Raw genomic sequence first — 11088 nt, 5'->3', positions numbered from 1 at the left:
ACAGTTTAAAATGAGAAGCCAACGGAGTACTCACAGGTTTAGTATTTTGCATGTTGAAACGACGAAGGACCTTCTCAATATAATTCTTCTGGCTCAAGTACAGCAGTCCAGACTTCCTATCCCTGACTATCTCTATGCCAAGGATTTTCTTTGCAGCACCCAGATCCTTCATATCAAATTCGCTACTAAGTTGTGCCTTTAAAGCAATGATTTCCTTCATGCTCTTGGCAGCAATCAACATATCATCAACATATAGCAGCAAATATGTAGGTGATCCATTAACAAATTTTAGATAAACACAACTATCATATTGAGACCTCTGAAAGCCCTTAGAAAGCATAAATGAATCAAACCTCTTATACCATTGTCTGGGAGATTGTTTCAGACCATATAAGGACTTCTTCAACCTGCACACATAGTCTTCTTTTCCAGGAACAATGAATCCCTCTGGCTGGTCCATATAAATGTCCTCCTCCAAATCACCATGTAAGAAAGCAGTTTTCACATCTAACTGTTCAAGCTCATAGTCATGTACAACAACAAGACTAAGAAAGGTACGAATTGAACTATGCTTGACAACAGGAGAATAGACATCAGAGTAATCAATTCCTGGAATCTGACTAAAACCTTTTGCAACTAGCCTTGCTTTAAAGCGCGGAGGCTCTTTTGGAGTCATACCTTCTTTTCTTTTGAAGATCCATTTGCACTTAATTGCCTTTTTACCAGAAGGCAGCCGAACTAGTTCCCAAGTGCCATTCTTATCAAGAGACTCCATTTCTTCAAGCCTCCCGGCGACGGGCCTCCGCTTCGCTCGCCAACTTGGCCGCCTTCTTCAGAATTTGGATCACAAACTCAACAGGTAGATCATTTCGCAAGTTTTCAGTGAGCTGCAGTTACTTATATTTTTCAAAAAAAGAGAGCAGCAAACCTTCATGTAATAGTTAGAGCATACAGGTTCAATAAACCTCGGTAGTATTTATGATTATGTGCAAAATAAATAACTGACAATCTTCTTAAAAATAAGATAATTTTTACCATTGTTCCAAACTTGCGATGACAAATATTTATTGATGCAGATTTGAGTGTCCAGTACATCTAAAGAGACACCACAGTACCACACACCATCAAGATGAAGATGAAGTACCAAAGCTGCTGAGCCTATTGATCATGGATTTATAGATTTTAGTTATATGAGAAATTACCAATTTACCATATTCCATGATGTGGCCTTTATGTTTATTTAGGGGCTGTTTAGAACAACTCCAAATGCTCCAAATTCATCAAAATCAGTTTTGGATCTCCCCCCCCCCCCCCCCCCCCCCCTCTCAAATACCACTCCATCATGGAATCTAAATCCACAAAAAAAATCAAGATTTAAGGCTAGATACATGTATTTTATAGAGCACCTCAACAAAGTTCTCTAATTGTACCTCCTCATGGAGCTTGGAGGTAATTGTCCACTAATACCAGTGATTACACAACATCGGCACCACACTGGCTGGTTCGATTCTTTTGTTAGGTCTCTCTTCAGTTCCCATCGCTCCCTCCCTTTCGCTCTTGCAGAAGCCGGCGACCATCTCCGCGGAGCCCCCTCCAACGGCAACGGTTGGTGGCGGCTTTCCGACGGCCGACAGTGAAGCTCCAACAGCCGACGGCGGTCCTCTAAAACGTGTGTGTCCCGCCCGTAGCAGTTGGGGGCAACACAGCCTCTCTGGCCAAGTCTGTTCATTGATGCATCCTCTGTTCAGTCGGAGGAAGATGAAGTGTCTGACGTGCGGGCCAGGGCGTCAATGAGACAAAGGGTCAGGAAGAGCTCCTGCTTATGGGTTGCTGTTGGGCGGCCACAATATTGGCCCTGGCTAGTAGACCCGCCATGAAGCTCTTCCAGATATTTTTGTTGTTAGCAATAGTGAGATTTCAGATACAAAGTAGAGGTGCTTCAAGGTCAATCTGATGCTCCAGATCTGGGTTTTCAGATTTGGAGCTATCCCAATAAACAAGCTCTTGTACTTGAACCAGATGTAGATGAATGCGTGTCCTAACCTACATAATGTGACGCCTATGCAAACTTTGATTGTTAACCATGAAGAATCAGTACTAAATTTTACATGTGGTACTATAAGAAAACATCATTTTTTTTTCCTGCCCACGGATATGGAAGAGGGCCCGCTCGTATTATCTGCTGCTGTACACTAGGTCGTAGATCGATGGAAGGCAGCTATCAGCAGCGGCATCCGCTGATTCCGCGGTGACGAATCCCAGCCCCAAACGCTTGCTCTTGCTTTCGGCACCTACCTCACTCACCTCAGACGACGACCCATCGCCATCAGCCCTTGGCCCCCTTGCACATTCTCGGCTAGCTTTGGCCTTGTCTTTTCCTGCTCGCCTTTTGATTGTTATTAGTGCGTGCATATGCGTCCATGCTGTCGTTTCTCTCGCACGCAGCCAAAGCTACCGGAGACGTGTACCTGGACCATGTGGATACCTTTTTCCTAGCATCGGTCGCCGTCTCCTCTGGCTGGGACACTAGGTCGTAGAAACATGCATATGCCAAAAATTTGAATTCCATGGCCGCGTAAAGTTTTTAGGATGCATTTGGTTGCAGAACAGTGAGAGATCGAGAGGACAAGTATGTCCTCTAGGTATGTCCTCTGGTGTTCTATCTCGCCCCTTTAATTTTAAGGGACAACTATGTGATAGTTATATGATCCTAAACCGAACAACATTATTAAGCGACCGTTCTATTCTATCCATTCTATCATTACAACCAAACAAACCTTAGTGTTTCTCGAGAAATGGCCCATGCTTGGAGAACTGAGAAAGAACTTTTTTTTGGTCGCCCACTTGGATTAATGGAAGGTCGATCGGCTCAAAACATCGCACTTCATTTTTTTGGGTCTAGCCCACTTGGATTAATGGAAGGACCAGACACTTCATCTTTTTCTCAAGGAGATCCATTTACTCATACTGGCGCAGTTGTAAATAGAAACCGATAAAACGGTGAGCTGGCGTTTACACGATATAAAATAACATGAAATGTTAGAATTATTTGGGTCTAGCCCGTTTAAGTTTAGAATAGTTCTTAGAAAATTTCAAAGACCAATTCATGTAATAAGGAGTAAGCTGCATAATAAATATTTATTCCCACCTTGCTAGATAAGTTGGAGGAACATAACTTGTAAGTGTTGAATGAGAATGTGCACTAGGCTCGTGTGGCTTGGCCAGGCGTGGTACGTGAAGGGTATGGATGCACGATACCTGCGTGAATGGTCTAAGCCTTGCGGACGTGTAGTTTTCTTTTGCCATTTAATCTGTTGCAGACTTTTTGGTGTGGATTTTTGGAAACTAAATATGTTACGAATTTTCAGGTGTGGATTTTTGGGAACTTAAACTATTACTTATTTTCTGGTGTATATTTTTAGTAATTACGAAACAGACTCGATTTTGGGACGCTAAAACCCTAGTACGGTTTCTTCCTATAAATACATAGAGGTGATGTCGCAGAAGAACATAAAACCAACACATGTAGGTATTTGCAACTTTCTAAATGTTAAATCGTCACGTACGCTACAACTTGAAAAGTGTTGACTGAGAGGAAGAAGGAAGAACAAATGTGCTCGCCATGTAGGACGGTGCATGGGCGCGCGTCCGTCAAAATCGGGGTTAGAAAGAGATGTCTGTTTGAGATTATAATATACCTAGATTATCTAATCTAACTTATTTAAAACTAACACTTAGTTAAAAATAAGTTAAATTATATAATCTAGACATATTGTCCCTATTTGTTTCGGCTTTTCGCAGCTTATGGCCACCAAAAGCTGCTGCGGACTGCTAAATACTCAGCTTTTCAACCAGCTTCTATAAAATTCGTTTGAGTAAAAACCATTCAAAATCAACATAAACATATAATCGGTTGAGTCGTCGCAATAGTAGTAACCATCACTTTATAGATCCTAAGCCCTATGGACAACTTTATCTTCCTCCACACGTAATCCTAATGATACTCAGATTCTCTACACAACCAGATTCTACCCACGATTCTCGTAAAAGCTTGTTAGAAAAAAGTTGAACCAAACATGCCCATCATGATCCAAACAAACAGACCCTAAGATGGCTTCCTTTTACAGTTTTTTGCCATTTAATTTGTTGTAGTTTTTTCGATGCAAATTTTTGGAAACTTAATATGTTACAAATTTGAGAAAATCCCTTCGATGCCATTCAAACTTATACTAATACCTTCAATGCCATCAGAATTTATAACTTCCCTTCAATGCCATCAAATTTAAATTTTAATCCCTTGAATGTCATTACCGTTAGTTTGGAGCTAACGCCGTTAGTTCAATTTAAAGTCAATCTCTTTAATGCCACTAAAATATATACTGATCCCTTCAATGCCACTAAAAATTGGTTCGATCTATTTGGGGTTTAAAAATTACAGAATCAAAAAATATGGATCAGATTTTTAAAATTCACACGATTTTTAAAAACTTCAGTCCATACTTAAGTTTTTTAAAAATGAACTGATATAGCGAAGTAATTTTGGGGGTTTAAAAAAAGTATGTACTTAAGTTTTTAAAAATCGTGGAATTTTAAATATCTGATCCATGTTTTTTTATTTTGGAATTTTTAAACCTCAAATATATCGAACCAAATTCTAGTGGCATTGAAGGGATCAATATAGATTTTAATGGCATTGGAGAGATTGACTTTAAATTGAACTAACGGCGTTAACTCCAAACTAACGGTAGTGGCATTCAAGGGATTAAAATTTAAATTTGATGGCATTGAAGGAAAGTTATAAATTCTGATGGTATTGAAGGGGTTGATATAAGTTTTGATGGCATTGAAGGGATTTTGTCTACAAATTTCTTGTGTGGGTTTTTGGAACTTAATCTTTTACGAATTTTCTGATGTGGACTTTTTGGGAATTACGGAACCGACTCGGTTTTGGGACGCCAAAATCCTAGCGCGGTGCTTCCTATAAATATGTATAGGTGCTGGCATAGATGCTTGCTACTCCGTCGCATGCGCTGCTACCATTGGTGTGTTTGTTTCGTCTTCTGGCAGCTTCTAGCCACCAAAAGTGCTGCGGACTGTCAAACACTTATCTTTTCAGCCAACTTCTATAAAATTCGTTAGAGCAAAAACCATCCAAAATCAACATAAACACATAATCGGTTGAATCGTTGTAATAGTAGGAATCCGTCACTTTATAAATCCTGAACCATATGAACAACTTTATCTTTCTTCACACGTAATCGTAATGATACTCAGATTCTCCCTACAACCAGATTCTTCCCATAACCAGATTTTCAAAAAAGCTGATAAAAAAAAGCTGAACCAAACAGGCCCCATGTCTCCGGAACCGGTCATTCTCTGCGATCCTACACTAGCAAGACCTTACATTTCAATATAAGATTCTTGTCACATCAATCAATGCAGCAAGACTCGCATGTAGCATATAAAAGGTACGAAGAAATGGCGTTTTTAGAAAACTCAGGAGATCAAAACCAAAGTGAAAGAATTGCAAATTAAAAAAACATTTCTTAGACAAGAGTTCTTTCTAGAAAAAAATTTGTTAATTAACTACTTTTTCCATGTATATTTTTCCACATCCGCCGGTGGGAAAAAGTCTGAAAATCTGGTTCTCTATAGTCAATTTTATGCCATTTTTATTGTCGACGTCAGTTTATGTGTATCTGATCTATTAAAAATGTTTAATTGTGAAACATTTTCTACGGCAAGTTTGGTTAGTACGTTTTGTCATTTTCATATATCAAAACTGCATACAAATCTTAGAAATCAGCTTTCACTGGAATATAATACTAGAGGAAGTAGCTAGCTATATGTGCAAGCGACTGGTGAGGAGAGTGTTCTTTTGAGCCTCGCCTTTGCAACAATGATTCAGAGAGATAGTGTTATAGTACCCTAGTTAGTTATCTAGATCATACTAGCATTTGTGCTCTCAAAACCATCTGCTACCTGGCATAGAAATTAATACTATTAAAATGTAATTTTATTACCCACATGACATGCTTTTTCAATCATATTGGGAATAAGGTCGAGTAGTTAAAGCACCATGTACAACGTTATTCTACTTCAAACACATTTTTTTTGGGTTAAAGGTTAGCTTAAAACTATGTAGTTGTGGTGCTATCACTGCTGGACCCAAAAAAAAAATAATGAAACTAGTATTTATATGAATATCACAACACCACACCACAGCCATACCACTCACAAATGAAAATGTAGTATGCGTGCCATGTAAATACCATAAAAACTTGTAATATATGATGAATATGCCTTGAGATATTCCCATTGAATTAATATCATATATGCATAAGATTTTGTCATAGTACTAGAGTAGTCCAAAAACTAGGATAATTTATTGATGAAGTATTTTTACCTTCTTTGTTCTAAGTTGTAAGCCATTCTGGATTTCTGGATATGTATAGATTTGACCATATATCTATATGCATATCAAAAACTATATAACTAGAAAAGATTTGGAATGGAGTGAGTACTCTCACTACCGGAATCAATAGCTTCGCCGAGTGCCGGAAGCACTCGGTGGAGCCTTAAAAACACTCGGCAAAGGCTTTGCCGAGTGTAACACTCGGCAAAGAAGACTCGGCAAACAGTGCATCGGCAAAGACTTCTTTGCCGAGTACTTTTTCTCGGACACTCGGCAAATATCTTTGCCGAGTGTCAGGGAGCACTCGGCAAAGAAAAGCGACCGTTACGGCGCCGGTTGACGGAGACGGCGGATTTGCCGAGTGTCAACGGTGACACTCGGCAACGAAGATATCTTTGCCGAGTGTCTGCCTGGAAGCACTCGGCAAAGCCGACCTCTTTGCCGAGTGCCAGTTGGGACACTCGGCAAAGAGCCCGCCAGGGAGGGTCCCCATGTCAGGCTCTTTGCCGAGTGCCCCAATAGGCACTCGGCAAAGCCGACCTCTTTGCCGAGTGCCAGCGACATAACACTCGGCAAAGAACCTAAGCCGGTGCCCAGGTCTGTGCTCTTTGCCGAGTGTTATGACCCAGACACTCGGCAAACAGCCTCTTTGCCGAGTGTTACACTCGGCAAAGTGACCATTATGTACCTTTTTTATTTGATTTTTGTTTTCCATCCACACAAACAGAAGATATCACATATATACATCACAGATATCATCACAGACATAAATAGCCAACACAAACATAAAACCGTGACCACAAACATAAATATCCATCACAAACATAAGTGTTCAACACAAGTATTAAACACAAACATAAGTCTCAAACGTCGCAAGCTCTCACATAAGTATCAAACAGAAACATAAGTATTATACATAAGTTGTGAAGTCTAAAACAACGACTCATGGAGGTGGGCGGTTTGGCCGGGGTTGCGTTGGGCTGAACCCTTCCGGAGGGTTGTTGGATGCCGCCCCAGATTGGCCCTGCACAAAGAAGAGATAGCATGTGTTATACCAGATGCATTACAAACATCTAACTACAATTTTGGTACTCACAGGAGTGTGGAAGAGAGTAGGGTCAACTGGGGGAACAATGGTGGTGGCGGAGCGATGCCCTGTGCGGCGCCAAGGCTCTGCATGTACTGGAACATCTCCGCCATCCTCTGATCAGCCGCCGCCCGCTCCGCCATTATCCTCGCCTCCATCTCTTCTAGTTGGGTCTGTAATATTACAAGCCAACGTTATAGTAACTCAAAGACTAGGTATATAACTAAAGGAAGGACGAGTTACAGAAGCACTAACCTCGAGTTGTGAAATGCGATGCTGTGAGCTGTCGTGCCGAGGTCGAATGGCTGGGCTCGAGCCAGTGCTCCTTGCTCTCACCTGAGACAGAGTGGGAGTGGAGGACGAGTCGATTGCCCCGTCGGCAATCCAGTACCGCCCATGTCTCTTGCCTCCTCCGACCCTCATGAGCACATCGGGGTCGATAGGCTCGGTGCTCGGATCATAGTCTGGGCCATGGACCTCCTGCGCCATGGCGGTGTAGTCATGGAGGCGGCTGTAGACGGCGGGGTTGGTGTAGGCCTCGGGCCCGTCATCCGGGTTGTAGGTGACGTCGGACGTCGCCTTACCCTTATGGGCCATAGCATAGGCTGAGAAGGTGGAACAAGGCCTGCCACCATGTGACGCCGACTGCAACGAAAACCAACGAGATAGTTAGAAATAATATCTAACTTAGTGCTATATATCGAAATAAAAAGGTGGCGTACCCATGCTTCGGCATATTGGCCCAGGCTCCGGCTGCCTTGGTGGTGCGAGGGCCCTTGCATCTGCAAACGCCGTTCCCGGCTAGCTGTGTGCACCTCGTCCCACTCAGCCGAACACCACCTATCCACCATCTGCTCCCAGCAGAGAGGATGTGCGGCGCACCAATGTGGAATCACCTGCAAAGTAAACACATAAAGTGCATATCAGAAGATAAAATAAAATTCATGCATGGAGTACTGGTACCAAACATGCATGACTTTACCTGCAGGTACTGCTCCCTACTTTACCTGCAGGTACTGCTCCCTGGTCAACGACATGGTTCGGGCTTGAGGTTTGGTCACCTTCTCCCCAAGGACGGAGCCGTGGTAGGTGATGATGGCCTGGATGCGGGCCTCATAGTGCATGTCCACGACGAGCTTCTTACAGCACGTGGTGGCCACCACATCCGCCCTAGCCTCGTATCCAGCATCGCATCTGAAGAAATCCTGCATACAAAAACGATGTATCCATACATTATTTCAAGAATTTGCAACGAATGCGACATATTTTATATTATACTAAGACTTACCCACAGCTCTTGCTTCACCCGCTCCGCCTTGTTATTGAATTCCCTGCCGTCCCGGTCTACTGCATCGGGGGCGACGGCGTAGTGGTCGAAGGTGAAGGCTGGGCCCGTCACTCCGGCGTACTCCACAAGTCCAGGGAAGTGTTCCCTGCACAGCAGGCCGAGGATGTTGTTGGGGGGGGCGACGATGACCCCCAGCGTAATCCAAAACCGTCCAAGACCTGTCCAAGTGATAAATAAAAAGTATTAGTTTATATTATGATTTTGAACACATAATATGAACAAGAATGAAGAACATAAAGTTACATACCTCTCCCCTTCCGGCCGAATCAACGGCCGTCTGTCCCAAAGTATGGGACGCGGCGGGAGACTCGCGGGGCCTCGCAGGTAGATGCTCCTCGAACTAGAGCCGCCTGAACCTGAGGCGTCCTGCTGCTGGTCGTCGTCGTCCTGCTGGTCGTCGTCGTCCTGAGGCGCCGGCTGCTGCTGCGCTGCCTGCTCTGCCTCGTGCTGCTGCGCTGCCTGCTCTGCATCGTCCGCCGTCCTACTCCTCCTCCCCCTCCTCCTCCTCAGGAAACCGCCCACCATATTTGTCCAACAACCTGCAATTAAGAGTAAACAAATAAGCACATATAAAAAGATGTATTTAAAAACAGGTGCGAAATAAAAAGTCATATAGCATTACATCGATTAAAAATAATCTTCATATGTGTCGGGGTTAGCCGGATCAAAACTCTCATCATCACTATCAAGCATTTCAATCTCAACACCATCGGACGACGCAACCTCATCATTGCCTTCAAGGATTACTAAGTCATTATCATTTTGCACCTCATCATCCTCCTCATCAACAACCATTTCAATATCTACGTCCATTCCGATAGCTTCTGTTAAGTCTATCTCAAATCGCCCTTCTAGCCCATCTTCTTGGAAGAACTCTCCATCATATGTGTCCGGGTCTAAGTTGTAATCTTCATCGTTAGGAACAGGTAACCTCCCATGCGGTGATACCTTATACACAACATCCCAACCCTTAAGATGTTCTTTCGTTTGACACGCATATGGGAGATAATACACTTGTGTGGCCTGTTGGGCCACGATATAGACATCGTCTCCTGCTAAGGTGGAATCTTGTCGAATTTCGACTATCCCAAGATTAGAATGTGTCCGTCTCGTCACTTGAGGGTCAAACCAATGACATTTGAATATCACTGGAGTAAGAGGTTTGGAACCATAAAAATTGAGCTCATATATTTCTTCAATTCGTCCAAAATAATCGACATTGTCAAGCCCCGACGTAAAGACTCCAGAACACGTTGTTTTCCGATTGGGCCGACTTTGGTCGTAGTGTGTTGTGCGAAAACGGTATCCATTGACGTCATACCCAGAATATTTCTTGACCCTATAAGCAAAGCCGTTGGCTACTTGTCTCAACTCGGCACTCATAGTCGGATCTCTTTGGCCCTGCAAGTATTCGCAAGTTAAAAGATGCTAAATTGAGTTCAAAGACGTATCTCTTTTACAAACTAAGCACGTACCTTACGTTTGAACCAGGAAATGAAATCGGGCAACCCATTTCGCGCACCCTTTCTAAGAAGAGCGTCATATTCCTGTGGAGTGGGGTCCCTTGATCGACGCCAGAATTCATGAAGAAATTGTTCCATGTATGGCGTCACCTCTTCAAGGTTGGTCAATACGTATAGCATGATATGTCGCCACTCGTCATGATTCAGGGTCTTGGTGGTCGAGCCACTTGCGCTTCCGAGTTGGCCTCGAAATATGCTAAGGTTCGATTCATTGTCGCCATCATTGTAACGAGGGGGTGGATTATGCACGCTCGGCAGTTTGTCACCATAATAAGTTGTTGTGAAGTTTGAGACCTCCTCTAGAATGTATGCCTCTGCAATGGAAGCCTCGATTTTGCATTTATTTCTACATTTCTTTCGAATAGTCTTTAGACATCTCTCGATTGGATAGCACCAACGTCCCTGCACGGGGCCCCCCATTCGTGCCTCATAGGGGAGATGAAGAATCAAATGCTGCATTGGATTGAAAAAGCCGGGTGGAAATATCTTCTCAAGCTTACACAGTAACACGGGGGCCAATCTTTCCAAGTCTGCAACAACGGTCCGAGACAACTCTTTTGCACAAAGCTGACGGAAGAAATAGCTCAACTCTGAAAGCGCTAGCCAGACATGCTCAGGGACATAGCCTCGAACCATCGCAGGAAGAATCCGTTCAATCCATATGTGGAAGTCATGACTCTTCATCCCTAAGACTCGCATAGTAGATAAGTTCACC

General features: G+C 43.2%; 1 long non-coding RNA gene across 1 annotated transcript; it reads left to right on the top strand.

Annotated features, from left to right (window-relative positions):
- The first annotated feature begins 1357 nt into the window (after positions 1 to 1357).
- On the top strand, positions 1358 to 2133 carry LOC109942401 (uncharacterized). The gene is made up of 2 exons (XR_002265171.3): positions 1358 to 1449; positions 1564 to 2133. It is a non-coding gene; the product is annotated as an uncharacterized lncRNA (long non-coding RNA).
- Positions 2134 to 11088: the final 8955 nt, after the last annotated feature.

The sequence above is a fragment of the Zea mays genome, chromosome 9 (genome assembly GCF_902167145.1).
Source record: "Zea mays cultivar B73 chromosome 9, Zm-B73-REFERENCE-NAM-5.0, whole genome shotgun sequence".
NCBI classification, from domain to species: domain Eukaryota; kingdom Viridiplantae; phylum Streptophyta; class Magnoliopsida; order Poales; family Poaceae; genus Zea; species Zea mays.
Note: the sequence above shows the minus strand (reverse complement) of the source record. Positions and strands in the feature narration are given on the sequence as shown.